We start from the raw sequence: 25,527 nt of genomic DNA on the forward strand, positions 1-25,527 counted from the left end.
GGAAAAAAACAGGAAGCAAATTTGGCATAGGTAGCTTATGTGGACAAAAAGTTATGAGGGCCTAAGCACAAATTGCCCCAAACAGTCAAAAAAAGGCTTGGCACCGGAGGAGGAAAAGGCCTGACAGCTTAGGGGTTAAATTTAATAATCAACAAATACTTTCCAGCACTTGCATATGTGCTTGATAAGCTTTAGCTTCAGATTACTCTGGCACACTCACCATTCCAAAAGTCAGATCAAGCTATTTTTATTACTATGTATGTTTTCTCACAAAGACTATGGCCCTCATTACAACCCTGGTGGTCTGAGACCGCCAGGGCTGTTTTGGCTGAAGCACCGCCAACAGGCTGGCGGTGCTTCAGGGGGGATTACGACCGCGGCGGTAGCGCCATGGTTGCACCACCGGGGCCGGCAGTTACCAACCACATTTGCCCCGGCGGTGATAATCCGCCAGGGCAGAGCTGCTTTCAGTGCTGCCCAGGGGATTACGAGTCCCCCCTACCGCCAGCCTTTTCCTGGCGGTTTGAACCGCCAGGAAAAGGCTGGCAGTATGGGGAGTTGCGGCCCCTGCACGGGCCCCGTGCAGCTTTTCACTGTCTGCATAGCAGACAGTGAAACACGCGACCGGTGCAACTGCACCTGTCGCACGGCCGCAACACCGCCGGCTCCATTTGGAGCCAGCTCCCATGTTGCAGCCCAGCTGGGATGTCATAATGGGCACGCGGGAGTGCGGCCGCACGGCAATTACAACCTCCGCCCGCCAATTTTGTAATAAGGGCCTATGTGCCACTGTGGTCCTTTTTTACGTCATTGGTTTTATATTGAATGAGGCACTGTAGCCCTCCATTGTTGACCCTGGAAGCAGCTGTTTTTGTGGTCCTTTTTCAATGTTTCTAGTACGTGCTACCATGGTTTTCTTTTATGTCACTGGTTCTTTGTGCCATTGAGGTCCTTCTTAATTTTCAAACCTGCATCACGTCACTGCACGCCTGTACTACTTGTATTCAGGACACCTAGGAATAGCCAGCTTCTGCTTAAGGCTTGTGCTGCTCACTCTTCTAATACATTTTACCAGTGTGGCACACTGTAGGCTTGAATGGTTCACTGTCCTACATTTATCCATGCAGTACAGCCGTATGACAAAGTTGTTGTCACTTCTCTTCTCAAAAATAAACCTAACATAGGCTTTTTTGACTTTAGATATCTTTTACAAGTGATTTTACTAATCCTGTAAAAAGACTTTTACTATAGGGTACTTCGTACTTTAGTTAGATATTAATTTATAGGCTCAACTCCTTTCTAAACATGCTGACAAATGTTGGCCAGTACGTGCATACTTTTCGTCATGAAGCAAGTCATTATGTTACTTAGGGTCATACATTATGCTAGTGACTAAACCATTTTAATTTCTCTAAAAACTCATCTGACAAAGCTTATATAAATATCATACCATTGTAGTCCTTTGTCTATGTTGCTGCTTGCATATGTCAGTGTAGTCTTTCTGTAGTGTGGCTGACTGTTTGTGCCATTACAGACCTTCTACAATGCTGATGGCTGTGTGTTGTGTCTGTGTCAAGAATTAAACTAATACTACCTTACCAGAATCCCTGTGTGTAGAAGCCTGGCCTGGTTTGTAGTGGGTACCTATGGTACTTACACCTTATACCAGGTACAGTTATTGAAGGAAAGTACCATCTTTCTTGGCATGTTACCCCCATTTTTACCTGTATGTCAGTATGTTTTTGCCTGTCTCACTGGGATCCTGCTGGTCAGTAGTTTATGGCCCAATGTGTCTGTATAGTGCTTGACTGTGTCACTGAGGCTCTGCTAATCAGGACCACAGTGCTTATGCTCTCTCTGCTTTTAAATTTGTCACTGTAGGCTAGTGACTTCTTTTACCAATTTCAATTGGTACACTGGACCCCACTTATAAGTCCCTAGTATATGGTACCTAGGTACCCAGGGCTTTGGGGTTTCCAGGAGATCCTTATGGGCTGCAGCATTTCTTTTGCCACCCATAAGGAGCTCAGACAAACCCTTTCACAGGACTGCCACTGCACACGTTATTTCACAGCCATTTTCACTGCACCTAAGAAACTTAGAAGTCACCTATATGTCTCACGTCACTTGCTGAAGGTTAGGTGCAAAGTTAGTAAATGTGAGGGCACCCTTGCACTAGCAAAGATACCCCCACATAGTTCAGGGTCATTTCCCGGGACTTTGTGAGTGCGGGGACGCCATTACACGCGTGCACTACATATAGGTCAATACCTATATGTAGCTTCACAATGGTAACTCCGAATATGTCCATGTAAGGTGTCAAAGATCATGGAATTGTCCCCCATTCCAAATCTGGTATTGGGGAGTCAATTCCATCCATGCATCCTGGGGGCTCCACCATGGACCCCAAGTACTGCCAACCAGCTCTCTGAGGCTTGCACTGCAGCTACAGCTGCTGCCACCTCAAAGACGGGTTCTGCCATCCTGGGGTCTGAGCAGCTCAGTCCCTGGAAGGCAGAACAAAGCATTTCATCTGAGAGCAGGGTGTTACAACGTCTCCCTTTGGAAATAGATGTTACAGGCGGGGGAGGGGTAGCCTCCTTGCATAAGCCAGTCTACACCGGTTCAGGGACCCCTCTGGCGTGAAACTGGACAAAGGAAATGGGGTTGACCACTCCCCTGTCCATCACCACCCTAGGGGTGGTGCCCAGAGCTCCTCCAGTGTGTCCCAGACTTCAGCCATCTTGCTTTGCAAGGTGTGGGGGCACTCTGGAGGGCTCTGAGTGGCCAGTGCCAACAGGTGACATCAGAGACCCCTCCTCATAGGTCCTTACCTGATAAGGTAGCCAATCCCCCTCTCAGGGCTATTTAGGGTCTCCCCTGTGGGTTCTCTTCAGATTCCATTTGCAAGTTTTCAGCAGGAATCCTCTGCAACTACTACTTCATCCTCTGACCTCAGATCAACAGCAGCCTGCTCCAGGAACCGCTGTAACAGCAACAAGGGATATTTTTCTTCTGCAACTTCAGCTCCAGCCAGCAACTGCAACAGTTTCCACAGTGTGCGTGCTCTGAGGACTCCCTGTCTTCATCCTGCACCAGAAGGACCGAAGCAATCTCCTGTGGGGTGACGGAGTCACTCCCCTGCTCACACAGGTACCTTCCAAGTCGACGACCGGTACTCCTTGACTTCTCTCACAGCGACGAGCGTGCTCCTAGAAACACAGAGTGTGGACCCCATCGACACAGACTGTCCTGAGGTCCTGCTGACGCAATTTGGAGGAGGTAAGACCTTGCCTTCCCTAAAAGCAACAGTGCCCCTGTGCACCACGTCTTCTTCACCTCCTGAGGCCTCTGTGCACTATTTGCAAAATTCCGTCGTGCACAGCCTACCCCAGGTCCCCAGCACTCTATCCCGGGACGCTCAACTCGCTGAGTTGACCTCCGGCGGCGTGGGACCCTTCCTTGTAGTGCTGCACGAACCACGTTTTGCACCTCCTTTGTCCCATGTCCTGGGACTCCCGTGGGTACTGTCGGGCATCCTGAGGGCTCTCTAAAGTGTGAGAGACCCTTCTTCCTCCTCACACAGAGTTGAGACCCCCAGGTCCCTCCTGGTTCCAGGCAGCGCCATTTTGATGCAAAACACACATTTGTAGTAACCAAGGCTTGTTGGCGACTTCCAACACGAAATCCCATCTGCATCCATCCTCACGTCGTGGGACATCTTTTCCATCACGCAGGAACCCGCTGGCATCCTCCTAGGGTGCATTCCTGCAGTCTTCGTCCAACCGGGGACTCTTCTTTTGCACCCTCTTCTGGGTTGGCAGGGGCTCTTGTCCTTCCTGGAACTTCTTTTGACTTCTGGACTTGGTCCCCTTCTTTTGCAGGTCTTCAGGTCCAGGAATCCAGCAGTTGTTGTTTTGCAGACTTGGATGGTTACTGCAATAATCCATATCACGAGGTGTAGTGTGTCCTAAGGAAACTTGCAGTACTTTACTCCTGCTTTTCTGGGCTCTGGGGTGGGGTAATTTACTTACCTTTACTGTATTCTTACTCTCCCAGCGATTCTGCACACACTACACTTGTCTAGGGGGGGAGTTCGTGATTCACATTCCGCTTTCTTAATATATAGTTTGTGTTGCCCCTAGACCTATTTTCTCCCATTTCATTCTATAGCATTTCCTATTGTTTGCACTATCCTATGTCTAATTCCTTGCCTTATTCTGGTGTCTAGTGTATATATTGTCTATAATACTTACCTCCAGAAGGTGTGTTGCCTCTAAAATATTTTTGGTACTGTGTCACCCCCCAAAAAACCTTTATTTTTGGTAACACTGATGTAATAATCCATGCAGTCATTGTAGTGAATAGTCCTTTATTCCAATTGTAGGTTCCTGTACAGAGGTACTAGTAGTGATAGTAATACAACAACTCCCAGCACCTGGCTCCAACCTCTTCCTTCTCCTGCCTCCACTAGATTCCCCATTTCCCAACACTCCACCTAGAATGCTCCTTCATCCACATTCTATTTCCCACTCATAAGTCCATTACTACACATCTCCCCCCTTACACATCCTACAAAAATTACACACACACACACACAACTAAATAATACTTATTACAATTAAAGATACTACTAACCATTTCTAATTTTGCATAAGTTCCCCATACTCCACTCCTTTCCATCTTCCAACTTAACCACATTGTTATACACCTTTACCACCTTTTGTGGTTTGGAAAACTTGCTCTCACCTTTCTTCACTACACCTAACCTTTTCACTGCCACCCAATCACCAACGGCCACATCAATCTTCTTCACCCTTCTCCTAATGTCATATCTTAATTTGTTACACACCTGCCGATCCAATACTTTCATTCTCATCCTTTCCCGATCAACCCATACATGTTTCTTTTCACATATCCACCAAGGAAATTCCTTCGTTGCTGGTTCCCTACCTTTAAGAGCAACAAATGGTGACTCCCCTGTTACCGAATGGGGCGTCACTCTATGCGCCCACATTTTGTTCAATTCCATTTTCCAATCTAGTCCATTCGCTAAAGAGAGTTGAATATTCTCCAAAATCATTCGATTCACACTCTCCACCAATCCGTTAGCTTGCGGATGGAACAGCGCAACTTTCTCATGTTTAATTCCTAAACTCCTCAGAAACTCTTTCATGCTTCCCGACACCAATTGCATGCCATTGTCAGTGATCAGAACTCTCGGCACATCTTCTTCCAAAAACACTTTAAGAAATTCTATAACATTACTAGTTGTGATTCGTTCCAAATTCTTTACTACAACCCACTTACTATGGTAATCTACCAAAACAGCAAGAAATCGATTCCTCCTACCCAATTTATCCACCGGGCCTATAAAGTCCAAAGCTAACTTCTCCCACGGTTGTGTTGGAAACTGTACACATCCTAAAGGTGGCTGCCTGACAACTCTTGTCTTGTCACTATTACCACATTCTACACATTCACTCACCATTCGCTCCACTTCCCTATCCATGCCAGGCCACCAATAAAATTGTCTTAGTCTTCTCTTGGTTAAACTCCTTCCTAGATGACCCTCATGCACCAATTTGATCAACCTCACTCTCAGTTTCCTTGGAGGAACAACTTTCCTGCGTCTTAATATTTTCTCTCCTTGAATACTCAATTCATTCCTTACCTCCAAATATTGTCTCAAACCATCATGTGAGTGACTGCCACCACCATTTGGATCACATATAAGCCTTTTTAACTCACGATATTCTTCATCTTCCACTATAGCTTCCTCCCACTCCTCTTGTCCTAATGCCAATTCTTCATCTATTGGGAACGCCTCCATTTCCATCTCAGACATTAACGACACCTCTTCAGAACTCTCATCAACCTGCAAACGTGACAAACAATCGGCCACAATATTTTCCTTACCCTTTACAAATTCTACAACAAAATTGAAATTTATAATATTAAGCAACCATCTAGATATTCGAGGTGTTATACTTCCCTCCAAACCCCGACCACATTTGAAAACCTGCAATAACGGTTTGTGGTCCGTTCGAAGTATAAAAGGCAATCCCCAAAGATAGTATCTGTAATGGTCTACACCCCAGCAACAGGCCAACGCCTCTTTCTCAATAGCAGAGTATGAGCGTTCTGCCCCCTGAAGTCTACGAGATGCAAACCCAATGATTTTCTCTTCATTCTCCACCATCTGTATGAGAACCGCTCCTAACCCCACACTACTAGGATCCGTCATTAAGATTGTTTTCTTGCACACATCAAAATGTCCCAGCGTAGGAGCACTAGTAATGGAACTCTTAATCTTCAGAAATGCTGTTTCACACTCCTCTCCCCACTCAAACACTGTCCCCTTTTTTAACAGCAATCTCATAGGCTCCACAACCCCGGTAAAATCATGTACAAACTTTGAGCAGTATTCTGCCAATCCCATAAATGATTTTAGTTGGTCTTTGTTCTGTGGTCTCGGTGCCTCACTAATTGCTCTTATAATACTCCTTTTTGGTTTTATCCCTTCAGCAGATACCTCATGACCTAAATAATTCACTCGATCTTTTCTCAACTGGCATTTTTCTCTCTTTACAGTCAGACCATGAGCCTCAATTCTCCCCAAGACTTTCTCAATCAACTCATCATGGTCATTCAAGGACTTTCCCACTATTATGATGTCATCCTGGAAACACAATACATTTTGTAGTCCGTTAAAAAAAATTTGCATGATCCGTTGAAATACAGCCGATGCAGAGGCTAGCCCAAAAGGCATTCTACAATAACGGTACGCACCCAAAGGAGTAATAAAAGATGTTAGAGGTCGTGAATCCGGATGCAAATTAACTTGATGATAAGCTGCAGACATATCCAATACGCTAAACACTTTACCACCCCCCATCATACTCAACATTTCTGTGATGTTCGGCAAAGGCTGCCTATCCACCCAAATGTTCTTGTTCAAATCCCTCAAGTCAATGCATAACCGAATCTTGTTTCCCTCCTTAGGTGCCACAACTATGGGCGCCAACCATTCCGAGGACTTTATTGGTTCGATAATCTTTTCTTCCAACAATCTGTTAAGTTCCTCCTGGAGTGGTTCCCTCATCAAGAATGGTATTGACCTTACCTTGTGAACCACTGGTATCGCATTTTCTTTTAAAATGATGCGATGTGTACATTTCTTCAATTTACCCAGTCTGTCAGTAAACACATTGGGAAATTTTTCCATGACTTTTTTAGACCACTCTGTTCCCATTTCCTGAGTATCCATATGTTCGATATATGCTTTTTCCACAGTCATCACAGGTTCAACTGCGTTAGGGTCTAGTACTATCTCTAAGTCTTTCTGGTGTCGCCATCCTAAAAGATTGGATCCTTCAGATGTTGCATACACCTTCCCGTGCACTCTGTTGCCTTTGAACAAAATGTCCATCCACTTCATTCCCAGAATATTGATTTTGTTTCCCCCATATCCAACTGCTTTGACATCTGCAGCTTGCAAATCTTCCACTTTCCTTTCAGGTGCTGGGAGTTGTTGTATTACTATCACTACTAGTACCTCTGTACAGGAATCTACAATTGGAATAAAGGACTATTCACTACAATGACTGCATGGATTATTACATAAATGGCGACGAGTGGACTCTGTACAGAAGCTAAGGATAACCAAGCAACTCCCTAATCATAACAACGTGAGCAACAAAAGAAATACGGAAAAGAAAATACTCTGGAACGTGAACTGATGAACTGTAAGTGCCATATGTGTATACTTTCAAAGGAGCGCTGTTGTTTTGATAGACTTATGCTTCAGTGTGAATGCTAGATAATATGAAAAGGATACCAACGCTAATCCAACGTTAACGCTGGAAGGAACTTGAAACCATTTATTTTGGAAAAAAATTTATGGTGAATCGACATAAAAGTCAATAGCTAATAGTGTACCAATCGGCATTACTGTGTGAGTTTTAACGGAAAGAGCACGTGAGGCCTCTTCAGGAGTAAACAATTCTACACACGCGCTAAGAACAGAACACTCTTAACGCGTGCCACAAATAAAATTAAGATGCGCATGGCACGACGAGATATTATGCCTGACACGCGCTAAAAATAGACCGACAGCGCGAGGAACAACAAAGGAACAAAAGCGCGAGGAATGCGAGCAGATTGAATCAAAGATTACTCACGTTTTGTCAGAACCACACACGTTTAAAATAGAATAACAGCGCGAGGAATGCAAGTGGATTAAATCAGAGATTACTCACGCTTGTCAAAAGCCGTGCAACTCCGACTCCTGTCTGTACTCCTACCATTCATCTCACAAACAATTAAAATAGAAGAAGGACTTTTACTAGTGAACTAGAAAAAGGACTATTTCAGAAGTACCACATCAGAGACTGGAAGAGACTATAATTTTAGATTGTTTATAGATTTCAATTTCTACTTATTTTAAATTCAGTTGCAGCTATGGATGAACAAAGTATTTCGGCACCTCCATGTTTTTTTACCTTTACCAGGGGAACCAGTGATTTCTTGGAAAAGGTGGAAGAACATTTTTTCTACCTACTTATTAGCAATAGGGGGGGACAGGTACAGTCCTCTTAGGAGACAGGCAATCCTATTGCATCATTTAGGTACGGAAGGTCGTCGGATATATGATGATTTGCCTGTAATGTTTTTGGGTATGGGGGATGGACAACCTGCAAACCCATATGAAATGTCCCTGCAAATGCTGGAAACACACTTCACACCTAAAATAAGTATAGTGTTTGAACGACATAAATTCTTTTCTAGAGTTCAGGGTTATGATGAGGATGTATTAACTTATGTCGCAGCATTAAGGGGATTAGCAGTGACGTGTGATTTCCAGAATCTGAATGATTCCTTGATACGTGATCAGATTGTACGTTGTACTAACAGCAAGAAGGTGAAGGAGAGATTGTTATCCATTGACCCTTCATTGGAAGAGTGCATACATATAGTGCGAAGTATGGAGCATACGGAAACATGGATGAAAGAAATTGAAGTTAAGTGTCATGTAAGGGATTCAGACAAGGAAAATACAATTGAGGTGAAAGAGTTTAAGGTAAAGAAACAAGGCAAGAATCCTGGAAAAAAGGGAAGTATGGTCATGGAAAAGAAGAATCCTAACATTTTATGTTACAGGTGTGGTGGTTTAGGACACATTGCCTCTAGTCCTTTATTCCAATTGTAGGTTCCTGTACAGAGGTACTAGTAGTGATAGTAATACAACAACTCCCAGCATCTGGCTCCAACCTCTTCCTTCTCCTGCCTTCACTAGACTCCCCATTTCCCAACACTCCACCTAGAATGCTCCTTCATACACATTCTATTTCCCACTCATAGGCCCATTACTACAACTGAGTATTGTCTTTACTTGTGTATAAGTACTGTGTAACTATAAGTTGTATTGCATGATCTTTGCAAGTCTCCTAGTTCAGCCTAAGCTGCTCTGCTATAGCTACCTCTATCAACCTAAGCTGCTAGAACACTACTACTTAACTAATAAGGGATAACTGGACCTGGTATAAGGTGTAAGTACCCAAGGTACCCACTACAGTTATCCCTTATTAGTAAAATGTTGGCAGTGTCTAGAAGACAGGCTCTCTATAGGTAGCTATGGATGGGCAGCCAAGGCTTATCTAGGAGACATGCAAAGCTCATACAATACCACTGTAGTGTCACAGTACTCACACACATGAAAGAAAATACTTAGTGTTTCAAAAATAAAGGTACTTTATTTTGGTGACACAAATACCAAAAATACCATAGAAACTATAGTCCCTTAGGAGGTAAGTAATACACAAATTATATACACTAGTATACAGAAATAGGCATACAAACAGTTAAAAAACAGTGCAATTAGTGAAAATCACAATACTAAGAAATGGGCCTAGGGGAGCACAAACCATATACTAAGAAAGTGGAATGCGAAACCGGTCTCCCACCTAGGCAAGTGTAGTGTGTAGAGGGGGTTGGGGGTACTAGAAAACCCCAAAGATAAGTACTAGAACTCACACCAGTGCCCAGGAAATCAGGAGTGAATCACAGTAACTTTCCCAGAACACACACAAACGAGAAGAAGAATTATGCAAAACCCAGAAGAGACTGCAAGACACCAACAGTGGATTCCTGGACAAGAAGACCTGTGGAAGAAGGGGGACCAAGCCCAAGAAGCACTAAAGAGTCTAGGAAGATCATGAGCCCCTAATAACCCAGATGAAGGTGCAAAAGAAGAACCACTGGTGAAGAACAGTCAGCACTGCACCCAAGAAGACGAAGTCGGGTTCCTGGAGGGTGCCAGTGATGTCCCACGCTGGATGGGAGACTGCAGTCTGGGTTGCGTCGACAGAGTCCGCCAACAAGCCTTGGTACACGCAAAGTTCGCGATGAGTGGAAAGTGGCACTGCCCGGGACCAAGAAAGACCAGGTGAACTCTACCCCGGAGGGGGAGTCAGAGGGGACCCTCAGCAACTCAGAGAGCCGACAGAAGACCAGGCAGCGCACACAGGAGTCCTACAGCACGGGGACAGGAACGTTTCTTCTGTGACAATTTTTCTGTGTTCAAAACATGGAGCCACATTTAAAAACTGCCTACTGAAACAGTGTGCAAAAATAAAAGACACCCTGGTGTCAAATAGTCAGTGAATTCTCAATTCATAATATGAATTTCCATAACAAATTCTTTAAGACAAAAGATGACTCAGTTTGCAGTGCGGTAAGAATGCGAGGGCTGTTAAGGAATCTGTGGCTAGATCCTGTCTCTGTTAGATAATATGTTACCGAAGGTAAGTAACTTGTTCATCTGATACAGAGATCTAGCGTCAGATTCCTTACTTTTGAATCACATACCAAAGTCATATTAGACCCAGAGGAACTGAGACCAATAAAAAAGTCTCTAAGTATAACAAAACCAGTCTAGAACAAAAGAAAAAGACCAGACAAACATTGTACATGATGTGATAAATAACATACTCTACAACACAAAAACCTGTGGAAGGAACCACAGGCAAAAGTTACAGAGTAAAATGTGGAGAAAATTTGTTGTTTTTTTCACCTCAATTTCAATATTTGTTTATGTCAGTTGTTTATTTTTGTAGGAAACCCTTGTAGGACTCAAATGGAGTCATAGGACATTAAGAAATAAAACCATGGGACTAAAATTATCCATGTTAGTATAACAAATGTGTGTCAGAAGCGACCCAATCAATATGAATATAAAACGATTCACTCCCTTAATGTGATCCAAACCCATGCATACTCACCCCAGAAGAACTGGTAAAAAGACCACAGTAATTAAAAACACAAAGGCATAGAAATCATGGGGATAATATTACCCATGACAGTAGGGCAATTTTGCCAAATTTCCCTATAAATATAAATTCATGAGCTTGTAAATCCAGATCCGAACTACGTGTTCGATGCTACAGATCAGCAGGCCATGCCACTGAACAATACCTCTTTGCCATATTAAATTCTATCCTAGCCAGACCTCTTATGTTAAAAAAAAAACAGAGAAAGGTCCACCTCCCATGGATAAAGCATCAAAAATGCTCTCTTAAAAAGAAGCTGAACACAAAAATAGTAACAATTGGAATAGAACCTAGGAAACTTAACTAGAGATAATACAATTACCTCTAGGATATGTATATATATATATATATATGTATTTATTTATATATAACTATACACTGACACGAGTAAATAGTTAAATAACTATGTACTAATAAAAGTAAGTTATTACTAATAGATACAAAAATAAAGCTGAGAAACAGTCAGACCATACTGATACAATAGTAAGGAACCTACAGTGGACACCATACCACATAGAAAAGTATTACAAACTGCCTGAGACACTGCCATCAAGCAATAGTATGTTAAAAGATATATTAAAGCTTTAATAGTACTATATAGTCGAATAAGATAATAAGTTTGAAAAAGAATCTTGATAACCTGTTGGAAAGTAAGATTAGTATGTGTACCTTAGGCATAGAGACCTTACTACAGATAATCTCGAAAAGGTCTCTCATTATTAATCCGGAGAATTTAAAGGATTAAATAGTAAAAAGAATCTGACTGATTTAGTAAATTCCATCTATGGACAACACTCTTTAAAGTGTAAATCCAAAATACCAACAAACAGAGACAGTTGAATGATGACAGTATCTGACAAAATTCAGCACCTTGAGACCCTCACAGGTGATTTGCTGCACTTTACAAATACTTGATTTATTCATTTGTCACCTAGAAGAACAATTATTCTTTAATATAGTAATAACAGTCTTCTACAAAAAGTGGAAGTTTTGAGGCATCCACCTACTCCCCTCATGTACCAACTCATATAAACATCTCCATAGATAAGAAAAGGTACACCATTGGAAGGAAATCTTCAGAAAAGCAGGGTATCTTAAATAGCACGCAAAAGCACTTCAATGACCCTTAAAGAGTCCAGCATATTAAAAATTCTTCAAAATAGAGTGAATAAAATCGATCGAGAGACTACGTCTTCTTATAGCCCTCTGAAAGCATGACATAGACTAGGAAAATGAAAAAAATAATGTTCGAAGAACATGTATAAACAACAATGTCTACACAAAGGTCTAAGAATAGCCACCAAACTGTAATGGCTATATGACAGAAACTTAAGAACAGAAACACATAGGGCCTGATTTTGAGTTTGGTGGATGGAAAACTCTGTGTGAGAAAGTAGCGTCTTTCAAGCATGGTTACTCTTATTTGTGGCCTGTTTGTCAGTGTGGTTGACTGTGACACTGGGATCCTGTTAGCCAGGACCCCAGTGCTTATGGTTTTGGGCCTGTTTGTCAGTATGTTTGCCTGTGTCACTGGGATCCTGCTAACCAGGAACCTAGTGCTTATGCTCTATATTTTCCCAAATTTGTCACTACATTCTGGTAACCCAGTATTTCATCCCAAATTAGCATACCGGTGCCCTCTTATAAGTCCCTAGTATATGGTACCTAGGTACCCAGGGCACTGGGGTTCCAGGGGATCCCTATGGGCTGCAGAATTACTTTTGATACCCATAGGGAGCACATGTAAAGGCTTTACAGGACTGCCATTGCAGCCTGTGTGAAATGGTGCATGCACCATTTCACAGCCATTTACACTGCACCAGGTAACTTATAAGTCACCTATATTGCAGGTCTTCCAACCCTGAAGACTAGGTGCAAAGCACCTGTGTGTGAGGGAACCCCTGTACTAGCAGAGGTGCCCCCACGTCGTCCGTGGCCATTTTCCCAGACTTCGTGAGTGCAGGGTCGCCATTTTACACATGCACTGGAAATAGGTCAATTCCTATGTCCAGCTTCACAATGGTAACTCCAAATATGGCCATGTAAGGTGTCTAAAATCTGGGAATTGTACCCAAATACAGATTCTAGTTTTGGTTTTACAGTTCTGTGCACTCTGGGGGCTCCACAGTGAACCCCCACTACTGCCATTGCAGCATTCAGGGATTTTCCAGGCAGCCCTAGCTGCTGCCACCTCACAGACCGGTTTCTGCCCTCCTGTTGCTCAAGCATATACTAAAACAGTGGAATGCGAAGGTCAGTTTCCCGCCTAGGCAAGTGCAGTGTGTAGAGGGGTGCTGGGAATGTAAGAAAACACCAAAGCTAAGTTCCAGAACCCACCCCAGAGCCAAGGAAAACAGGAGTAAATCACAGGAAGTACTTAGAACACATAAGAACACGTGATAGAAGATTTTGCAAGAACCAGAAGAGTCTGCAAGACACCAATGATGGATTCTTGGACATGAAGACCTGTGGAATAAGGGGACCAAGTTCAGGAAGCACTGAAGTGTCCAGGGAGAACAGGAGCTCCTGCTAACCCAGATGAAGGTGCAAAAGAAGAACCACCAGTGAAGAAGAACAGTCGGTACTGCACCCAAGAAGACAGATGCGGGTTCCTGGTTGGTGCAGATGATGTCCCACGCCGGACGGATGATTGCAGACTCGTTTACATTGCTGGATTCCGCCAACAAGCCTTGGCACACTCAAAGCTCGTGGTTCGCGGGAAAATGGTGCTGCCCAGGACCAGGAAGGACCTGGTGGCCTCTACCCAGGAGAGGGAGACAGAGGGGGCACTGAGCAACTCAGAGTGCCCCCAGAAGACAAGTCAATGCGCACAGGAGTCCAACAGCACGGGGACAGAGATGTGCAAAAGGAGGCCAACGCAGCACTATACAAAGGGATCCCACGCCGCTGCATAACCACACAGAAGTCTCTGCGTCGCAGAAAGTAGTGCTGGAGCTGCACGGTGCACGAAGAACTTTGGGAGGAATGCCAACAAGCCTTCACAACTGCAAAACACACTGTGCAAGGGGGTACTGTCTTGCTTGGGGAGGAAAGCTCTTACCTCCACCTAAGTTGGACAGCTGGACTTCAGGACCGTCGGGACCACTTGAGTCCACCACCAGTGGTGATGGATCCACGCACTTCTTCAGGAGAGCGGACCCAAGACACTAGTCGTCGCTGCAGAGGGGTGCCTGCTGATGCAGGGATGGGACTCCTTCACTTCAAGGGAGATTCCTTTGTTCTTCTGGTGCAGGCCGAAGACAGGCTGTCCTCGGAGGAAGTACGACCTGAAAACAGTGGCTGACAGGAGCTGAAGATACAATGTTGTAGAAGTCGTCTTTGCTTCTTTGTTGCAGTTTGTAGAGATCCATGAGGGTCCAGATGCAGTTTCTGTGGGAAGAAGGTGAAGTAAAGGATGCAGAGGATTCCTGCTAGAGTCTTGCAATCCGAACCCGAAGAACTACCCAAGAGCGAGAGACCCTAAATAGCCCTAAAAGGGGGATTAGTCAGCTACAAGGTGCGCACCTATCAGGGGAGGGCTCTGACGTCACCCTCTGGCACTGGCCACTCAGATGCTCCCAGAGTGCCCGCCAACTTGGAATTCAAGATGGCAAAACCTAGGGACACTCTGGAGGACCTCTGAGCACAACCCCTGGGGTGGTGATGGACAGGGGAGTGGTCACTACCCTTTCCTTTGTCCAGTTTCATGCCAACGCAGGGACTGGGGTCTCTGAACTGGTGTAGACTGGATTATGCAAGGAGGGCACCATCTGTGCCCTTCCAAGCATCTCCAGAGGCTCTGGGATGCTACCCCTACCATGCCTGTAACACCTATTTCCAAGGGGAGAGAGGGTGTAACATCCCTCTCCCAAAGGAAATCCTTTATTCTGCCTTCCTGGGCTCGAGCTTTTCAAGCAAGAGGAGGGCAGAAACCTGTCTGTGAGGTGGCAGCAGCTGGGGCTCCCTGGAAAACCTCAGAAGGCTTTAATGGCAGTACTGGGGGTCCTCTAAGGAGCCTCCAGAGTGCATGGAATCATACAACCAATGCTTGCAAAAGCATTGGGGTATGACTCCAACATGTTTGATACCAAAAGAACAAGTTACTTACCTTTGGTAATGCTTTTTCTGGTGGATACAGTAGCTACCTGTAGATGCCTCACCTTATGAATTCTCCCAATGTGCCAGCATTAGACGGAAATGTTCTTCCTAGCTCTTCACTTCGACAAAGCTGTCACAATTGCACTGCTCCGCACGCAACTCCGTCTGACGTCATTGTGGCAATAAGAGGTCCTTGTTGGCGTGTTGACATCAGTTTCACCATTTTTCACATGTATTCAAGGCGAACAGGTGAATACCGACTTCACAAGAACAGTATATATACCAGTCCAAATACAGAAAGAAACCACAATATTTATTTATATAAAAACACCAAAAAACGTATATACAATTGCAGTAAATAAAGTCTGGTATGACCAGACAGGCAACGGAGAGGCAGGTGGGACTGTGAGGAATCCACAGGTAGCTACTGTATCCACCAGAAAAAGCGTTACCGAAGGTAAGTAACTTGTTCTTCTGATGGATACAACTACCTGTGGATTCCTCACCTTATGAGTAGAATCCCAAAGCAGTCCCGCACTCGGAGGTGGGTGACTGACCAGTCAAACGAAGAAATCCTGCAAAACAGAACGCGCAAAATGGCAGTCCCTCCTAACTTCCAAGGCTAAGCAATAATGCTTCACAAAAGTGTGGAGGGAAGCCCAAGTTGCGGCCTTACAAATTTCAGCAACTGGGACACCTGTAGCCAAGGCCAAAGTACCAGACTTAGCCCTGGTGGAATGGGCCCTAATACCTTCAGGAGGAATCTTCTTTGCCAGTGATTAACACAAATCTTTATGCAAAGAATGACCCACCTGGAAAGGGTTCTCTTGTGTGCCCATCAGCTTGCCCACATATCCATCGAAGAGTCGATCATCAATACAAAAGTCTCTTGTCCTTTCAATGTAAAAACTCAGAGCCCTTCTTGGACCTAGGCGATTAAGTCCTTCCTCCTCCTTTGAAGGATGGGGAGGAGGGTAAAAGGACGAGAGTGTTACAGACTGCCCATATGAAAGGGAGTGACAGGAAGGAAAGTCGCCCTGGTTCTCAGCACCACCTTGTCAGCATGAAAGGATGTAAAAGAAAGTTTCACACTAAGAGCATGGAGTTCACTCACACGCCTAGCAGACGTGATAGCTATGAAGAAAACTGTTTTCAAAACTAAAAGCCTCAACGGGCAAGAATACATAGGCTCAAACGGTGAACCCATTAAAAAAGTAAGAACCAAATTCAAATCCCGCTGAGGCATGAGAAACAGAGTTGGAGGAAACTTGTCAGTCAAGCCTTTCAAGAACCTAATAACTATAAAGGACTTAAATAAGGAAGGCTGATCAGGAAGACACAGAAAGGCCGACAGCGCTGATAAATAACCTTTCACAGTCGCAACTGCACATCCTTTCTGTGCCAAGGAAAGGGCAAAAAGCAAAACATCAGACATATGGGCTTTTTAGGGATCAATTTGCATCTCTCCACACAAACCAACAAATTTTGCCCATCTGTTAGCATAGGCAGCCTTGGTGGAGTGTCGCCTGGCCGATAAGATAACGTCCACCACTTCTGGAGGGAGAGAAAAGGAACCCATTCAATCTCCAGATATGGTGGTGCAGGCTCTGGAGGTGGGGTTTAGAACTTGCCCCTGCAACTTTGAGAGGAGGTCTGCCTTGAGAGGGAGACAGAGCGGAGGGTATAGTGAAAGTTGGAGAAGGTCTGTGTACCACACCCTTCTTGACCAATCCAGGGCTATTAAAATGACATGAGCCCAATCTTGGCGAATCTCCCTCAGAACCCAAGTAATCATGGGTATGGGAGGAAACGCATAAAGGAACTGGTCGCACGAAGACATCTGAAACGCGCCCCCCAACGATCCCTGCACCGGATACTGGAGGCTGCAGAACGACAGGCAGTGTGCGCTCTCCCGAGTGAGAAACAGGTCTATCTGTGGAAATCCCCACATCCAGAAGAGGTGAAGAGCCAGGTCTGGATAGAGATGCCACTTGTGATCGGCCGAGAAATGCCGACTGAGACGGTCTGTACATACGTTGTGAACTCTGGACAGATGGTTTGCTACTATGCGAATCCGATGGTCTTGTGCACAGGACCACAGCTGCAGAGCCTCTCTGCAGAGAAGATACAACCCTACTCCTCCCTGCTTGTTGATGTACCACATTGCAGTAGTGTTGTTCGTCAAGATTTGAACTGACAGACCGCGAAGGGACGGGAGGAAGGCCTTGAGAGCCAGATGTATTGCCCTTAATTCCAACAGATTGATGTGAAACCTCTCCAGGTCCCCCATATGAGCTACCCACCCTAGAGTGGAAGCATCCGTTATGATCGTGGCCACCGGAGAAGGTAGACAAAATGGTCTTCCTTGGGAAAGGTTGCCGTCCACAGCCCACCATCATAGATCTGCTGCAGCGTCTCTGGAGATTGTTATCGACTCCTCGAAATCCCCTTTGTGCTGAAACCACTGCTTGCGGAGGCACCACTGGAGAGCCCTCATGTGCCAAAGTGCATGAGTGACGAACAGAATGCAAGAAGTGAACAGACTGAGCAGACGTAGGACCTTGAGGACCAAAACAGCCGCTTCCTTTTGAAACATTGGAATCAACGCCTGAATGTCCTGAATCCGCTGAGGCGGAGGATAGGCCTGATTCAATGTTGTATCCAGTACTGCCCTTATGAACAGGAGGCATTGAGAGGGCTCCAAGTGAGACTTGGACACGTTTACCGTAAAGCCCAGGTTGAACAACAACTGTGTTGTCATTTGCAAGTGATGCAGCACGAGCTCTGGGGACCTGGCATTGATCAGCCAATCCTCCAGGTAAGGGAATACAGATATTCCCTTCCTTCTGACGTCCGCTGCAACCACTGCCATCGCCTTCGTGAAGACTCACAGTGCGGAAGTAAGACCAAAATGAAGGACCGCAAACTGGTATTGTTGTTACCCTACCACGAACCGGAGATACTTCCTGTGCGACTTCAGAATGGGGATAAGAAAATAAGCATCCTGCAAGTTGACAGACACCATCCAGTCTTCCTTGTTCAACACCAAAAGCACCTGTGCTAGAGTCAGCATTTTGAAATTCTCTTGTTTGAGGAACCAATTCAAAATCCTCAGGTCCAGGATAGGCCTCAATCGACCATCCTTCTTGGAAATCAGAAAATATCTCAAATAGCATCCCTGACCCCTTTCCTGCTCTGGAACCAACTCCACTGCACCTTTTAACAAAAGGACTTGCAACTCCTGCTGAAGCAACAGGAGATGATCTTTCGTGTAAAACGAATGACGGGATGGGTGGGAGGGGAAAACTCCAGAAAAGGAAGGGCATAACCTTTCTCCACAATATTCAGCACCCAAGAGTCCGATGTGACTAACTCCCACTCGTGGAGAAAATGAAATAGCCTTCCCCCTATGGGAGAAGCAGGATTCAAGATAGAGAGAACACTAGGGCTGCTTTCCTTGTTGGGTTCCCCCAGAGGAAGATGATGAGGCGAGAGGCTGCTGAGTGGCTCCTCGTGTTCTAACCCTCCCCCGCTCTCTCTAAGACCTATAGAGAGGGTTGGCAGGCTGCTGCATGCTGGACTGTGGACTTCCATGAAAAGAGGACCCACAGCCAAACCCCTTAAACCTCCGAAAAGATCTAAAAGGTGTGGACACTGAAGCCTGCAGCCCCAAGGACCTTGCAGTAGCCCTGCTGTCGTTAAAACATTCCAAAGCAGAGTCGGCCTTGGATCCAAACAACTTCTCGCCATCAACAAAGTTGTCTGAACGTCCGTGGAAAATCCATAAGACCTAGGCTACACATGCCTTCTGGTCGCCACCGAAGTGCCCATAGCCCTGGCAACTGAATCAGCTGTATCCAAACACGACTGGATAATCTGCTTGGCTGCCGCTTGAGTGTCCAACAGAAGCTCATCAAACTGCCTCCTGCACATCCTGAGGCAAGTTCGGCACCACAGCTCTTGCCGTGTCCATCAGAGCATGAATATACCTCCCCAGCACACAGGTAGCATTGACCGACTTTAAGGCCATACTGCATCAAGAGAAACCTTTCTTGGCTGCTTGCTCCATCCTCCTAGACTCTCTATCCGATGGAGTAGCAGGGAACGAACCAGGTGCAGATTCGGCAGAACAAGATGCTTGCACCACCAAACTCTCAGGTGTTGGATGCTGTAGGAAAGTACCATCTTGCCTGGCATGGACCCCCATTTTCACTGTAAGTATGTTTGTTTTTGCCAATGTGTCACTGGGACCCTGCTAGGTAGGACCCCAGTGCTCATAATGTATGCCCTGTATGTGTTCCATGTGTGGTGCCTAACTGTATCACTGAGGCTCTGCTAACCAGAACCTCAGTATTTATGCTCTCTCTGCTTTCACAATTGTCACTGCAGGCTAGTGACCATCTTCACCAATTCACATTTGCACAAAGGAACACCCTTATAATTCCCTTGTATATGGTACCTAGGTATCCAGGGTATTGGGGTTCCAGGAGATCCCTATGGGCTGTAGCATTTCTTTTGCCACCCATAGGGAGCTCAGACAATTCTTACACAGGACTGCCACTGCAGCCTGAGTGAAATAACGTCCACGTTTTTTCACAGCCATTTTACACTGCACTTAAGTAACTTATAAGTCACCTATATGTCTAACCTTTACCTGGTAAAGGTTAGGTGCAAAGTTACTTAGTGTGAGGGCACCCTGGCACTAGCCAAGGTGCCCCCACATTGTTCAGGGCCAATTCCCCGGACTTTGTGAGTGCGGGGACACCATTACACGTGTGCACTACATATAGGTCACTACCTATATGTAGCTTCACAATGGTAACTCCGAATATGGCCATGTAACATGTCTATGATCATGGAATTGCCCCCTCTATGCCATCCTGGCATAGTTGGCACAATCCCATGATCCCAGTGGTCTGTAGCACAGACCCTGGTACTGCCAAACTGCCTTTCCCGGGGTTTCACTGCAGCTGCTGCCAACCCCTCAGACAGGCATCTCCCCTCCTGGGGTCCAGCCAGGCCTGGCCCAGGATGGCAGAACAGAGGACTTCCTCTGAGAGAGGGTGTTACACCCTCTCCCTTTGGAAAATGGTGTGCAGGCAGGGGAGGAGTAGCCTCCCCCAGCCTCTGGAAATGCTTTCTTGGGCACAGATGTGCCCAATTCTGCATAAGCCAGTCTACACCAGTTCAGGGGACCCCTTAGCCCTGCTCTGGCACGAAACTGGACAAAGGAAAGGGGAGTGACCACTCCCCGGACCTGCACCTCCCCTGGGAGGTGTCCAGAGCTCCTCCAGTGTGCTCCAGACCTCTGCCATCTTGGAAACAGAGGTGCTGCTGGCACACTGGACTGCTCTGAGTGGCCAGTGCCATCAGGTGACGTCAGAGACTCCTTCTGATAGGCTCCTTCAGGTGTTGCTAGCCTATCCTCTCTCCTAGGTAGCCAAACCCTCTTTTCTGGCTATTTAGGGTCTCTGTCTCTGGGGAAATTTTAGATAACGAATGCAAGAGCTCATCCGAGTTCCTCTGCATCTCTCTCTTCACCTTCTGCCAAGGAATCGACTGCTGACCGCGCTGGAAGCCTGCAAAACTGCAACATAGTAGCAAAGACGACTACTGCAACTCTGTAACGCTGATCCTGCCGCCTTCTCGACTGTTTTCCTAGTGGTGCATGCTGTGGGGGTAGTCTGCCTCCTCTCTGCACTAGAAGCTCCGAAGAAATCTCCCGTGGGTCGACGGAATCTTCCCCCTGCAACCGCAGGCACCAGAAAGAACTGCATCACCGGTACCCTGGGTCTCCTCTCAGCACGACGAGCGAGGTCCCTTGAATCCAGCAACTCTGTCCAAGTGACTCCCACAGTCCAGTGTCTCTTCAGTCCAAGTTTGGTGGAGGTAAGTCCTTGCCTCCCCACGCCAGACTGCATTGCTGGGAACCGCGACTTTTGCAGCTACTCCGGCCTCCGTGCACTTCCGGCGGAAATCCTTTGTGCACAGTCCAGCCTGGGTCCACGGCACTCTAACCTGCATTGCACGACCTCCTAAGTTGTTCTCCGGCGACGTGGGACTCCTTTGTGTGACTTCGGGTGAGCACCGTTTCACGCATCCTCGTAGTGCCTGTTTCTGGCACTTCTCCGGGTGCTACCTGCTGCTGAGAGGGCTCCTTGTCTTGCTCGACGTCCCCTCTGTCTCCTGACGCAATTTGCAACATCCTGGTCCCTCCTGGCCCACAGCAGCGTCCAAAAACCCTTACCGCACGATTTGCAGCTAGCAAGGCTTGTTGGCGGTCTTTCGGCGGGAAAACACTTCTGCACGACTCTCCACGGCGTGAGGGATCCGTCGTCCAAAGGGGAAGTCTCTAGCCCTTGTCGTTCCTGCAGAAACCTAAGCTTCTACAGTCCAGTAGCAGCTTCTTTGCACCCACAGCTGGCATTTCCTGGGCATCTGCCCATCTCTGACTTGCTTGTGACTTTTGGACTTGGTCCCCTTGTTCCACAGGTACCCTCGACTGGAAATCCATCGTTGTTGCATTGCTGGTTTGTGTCTTTCCTGCAGAATTCCCCTATCACGACTTCTATGTCCTTTGGGGAACTTTAGTGCACTTTGCACTCACTTTTCAGGGTCTTGGGGTGGGCTATTTTTCTAACCCTTACTATTTTCTAATAGTCCCAGCGACCCTCTACAAGGTCACATAGGTTTGGGGTCCATTCGTGGTTCGCATTCCACTTTTGGAGTATATGGTTTGTGTTGCCCCTATCCCTATGTGTCTCCATTGCATCCTATTGTAACTATACATAGTTTGCACTGTTTTCTAATACTATTACTGCATATTTTGGTATTGTGTATGTATATCTTGTGTATATTTGCTATCCTCATACTGAGGGTACACTCTGAGATACTTTGGCATATTGTCATAAAAATAAAGTACCTTTATTTTTAATATAACTGTGTATTGTGTTTTCTTATGATATTGTGCATATGACACTAAGTGGTACTGTAGGAGCTTCACTCGTCTCCTAGTTCAGCCTAAGCTGCTCTGCTAAGCTACCATTATCTATCAGCCTATGCTGCTAGACACCCTATACACTAATAAGGGATAACTGGGCCTGGTGCAAGGTGCAAGTACCCCTAGGTACTCACTACAAGCCAGTCCAGCCTCCTACACAGAGTCCAAGCAATAATGCTTTCCGAAGGTGTGGAGGGACTCCCAAGTTGCTGCCTTGCAAATATCCACCACCGGAACCCCCCTTGCCAGGGCCAAAGTAGCGGACTTAGCCCTGGTGGTGTGGGCTCTGATAACCTCAGGGGGAACTTTCTTTGCCAACGAGTAGCAGATCTTGATACAAAGAATGACCCACCTGGAGATTGTTATTTTATGGACTGCTCTGCCCTTCCTCTGTCTAATATACCCCACGAACAGCTGATCCTCCAGGCGAAAGTCTTTCGTCCTTTCAATATAAAAACTAAGCCCCCTTTTAGGGTCCAAACGGTGGAGCCTTTCTTCCTCCTTCGAGGGGTAAGGAGGAGGGTAGAAAGATGGAAAGGTGATAGTCTGCCCTATATGAAAAGGAGTGACAACTTTTGGCAGGAAAGCCGCCCTGGTTTTCAACACCACTTTATCTGGGAAAAACAAGGTAAAGGGGGGTTTAACAGAAAGAGCTTGAAGCTCACTAACCCGCCTAGCCGAGGTTATAGCAACGAGAAAAACTGTTTTATGCGCCAAAAACCTTAACGGGCAAGAGTGCATGGGCTCAAAAGGTGACCCCATTAAAAAGGTTAAAACAAGATTTAGGTTCCACTGAGGCACATGAAAAGGAGGAAACCTATTAACTAAACCCTTCAGAAACCTAATCACAATAGGTGATTTATACAATGAGGGCTGATCCAGGAGGCAAAGAAAGGCTGACAGAGCAGCTAAATACCCTTAACCGTAGCCACTGCACAACCCTTCTTTGCTAAATCTAAAGCAAATAATAAAATATCGGACAGGTGGGCCTTCAAAGGATCAATTTCTCTTCCTCCACACCAAGCCACTAATTTTGCCCACCTACCAGCATAAACGGTCTTAGTGGAGTGTCGCATGGCCGATAAAATAACATCCACTACGTCTGGTGGGAGAGAAAAGGAACTCAGGTTGTCCCGTTCAATCTCCAAGCATGCAGGCTCTGGGGGTGTAGAACCTGCCCCTGCGACTGCGAGAGGAGGTCTGCCCTGAGAGGGAGACGTAGCGGAGGGCACAGCAAGAGTTAGAGAAGGTCCGTGTACCACATCCTTCTTGGCCAATCCGGGGCTATTAAAATGACCTGAGCCCGATCTTGGTGAATCTTCCTCAGAACCCGAGGAATCAGGGGTATGGGGGAAATGCGTAAAGCAACTGGTTGCTCCAAGAGATCTGAAACGCACACCCCAAAGCTCCTTGCACCGGATACTGGAGGCTGCAGAATGACGGGCAGTGCGTGTTCTCCCGAGTGGCAAACAGATCTATCACTGGAGAGCCCCACATCTGAAAGATGTGCAGGACCAGATCCGGATGGAGACGCCACTTGTGATCGACCGAAAGATGGCGACTGAGAGAGTCCGCACGCACTTTGAGCACCCCTGCCAGATGATTTGCTATCAAGCAAATACGATGGTCCTGAAGCAAGGACCAGAGACGCAGAGCTTCTCTGCAGAGAAGATACAGCCCTACTCCTCCCTGCTAATTTATATACCACATCACGGTAGTGTTGTCCGTCAGGACCTGAACTGACTGACCGGGATGGGAGGAAGGCCTTGAGAACCAAACCTATCGCCCGAAATTCTAACAGATTGCTGTGAAAAGTCTGTTCCACTGGAGACCAACGACCTTTGATCTCCAGGTCCCCCAGATGAGCTCCCCACCCTAGAGTGGAAGCATCCATCATGACTGTGGCCACCGTAGGCAGCAGTGAAAACGGCCTTCCCTGAGAAAGGTTGCCGCCCAGAGCCCACCATCGTAAATCAGCTGCAGCATCTCTGGAGATCGTTATCGACTCTTCTCGATCCTCTTTGTGCTGAAACCACTGCCTGCGGAGGCACCACTGAAGAGCCCTCACTTGCCAACGTGCATAAGTGACCAACAGAATGCAAGAAGCGAACAGACCGGGCAGGCGTAAGACCTTGAGGACTGGAACAACCACTCCATTTTGAAACATTGGAATCAACGCCTGAATGTCTTGAATCCACTGAGGCGGAGGATAGGCCCGATTCAATGTTGTATCCAGTACTGCCCCTATGAACAGGAGGCGTTGAGAGGGCTCCTGGTGAGATTTGGGTACATTTATCAAAAAACCCAGACCTGAGCCACCAGACTCTACGGGGTAGGGTGTTTCAGTAAAAACCCCAGATCACCAGGCGCCACTCTGTATCCTCGTGCTACAGAACTATTCACTGCCGGCGATGGCACAGGCTTCCTCCAAAGCTCTAATATGGGCTCCCTAAGAGCATTGTTGAACGGAAGCAAAGGATCTGCAGAAGTTGAAAATGGATGCAGGACCTCCGTTAAAATGTTTGTCTTAACCTCTGCAGCAGGCAATGGAAGATCTAAAAACTCTGCCGCCTTCCTAGTCACTGTGTGAAGGGAGGCTGCCTCCTCCGTGAACTTCCCCCGGCAAAGACAAGTCCCATGCCGGGGAAGTGTCAAGCCCACTGGCCGAATCCAGCCCTTGATATTTTCCCAAGGGCTCCACAATCTCCCCCTCCTCCAACAACTGCCTTTGGTACTCTTCCTCTTCTAAGAGTCTCAAGGCCTTTCTGCGTGACCTCAGTCTAGCCTCCAACCTTGGCGTCGACACAGAATTGGCCAACGTCAATGACACTGGCTTCAACACTTGACGTGGAATAGGAGAGGAAGGTTGACTTCGGTCGAATCCATCACTTGGATCCGGCGCTGGAACGGATCCCAATGGCGCGAGGACACTTGCAGCTCCACCATCGCCACTGGCTGACGGGGCGATGAAATCGGGGCCACAGGCCTGGAAGTCGACGTCATGGGAACCAAAGGGCCTCGTGGCGACGTCATTGGCGCTGGTCCAGCACCCTCAGCCGGATAGAATGGCATAAACGGCGCTGCCTTGTGTGGAGCAGG

This window comes from Pleurodeles waltl, chromosome 4_2, assembly GCF_031143425.1.
Source record: "Pleurodeles waltl isolate 20211129_DDA chromosome 4_2, aPleWal1.hap1.20221129, whole genome shotgun sequence".
Lineage (NCBI taxonomy): Eukaryota > Metazoa > Chordata > Amphibia > Caudata > Salamandridae > Pleurodeles > Pleurodeles waltl.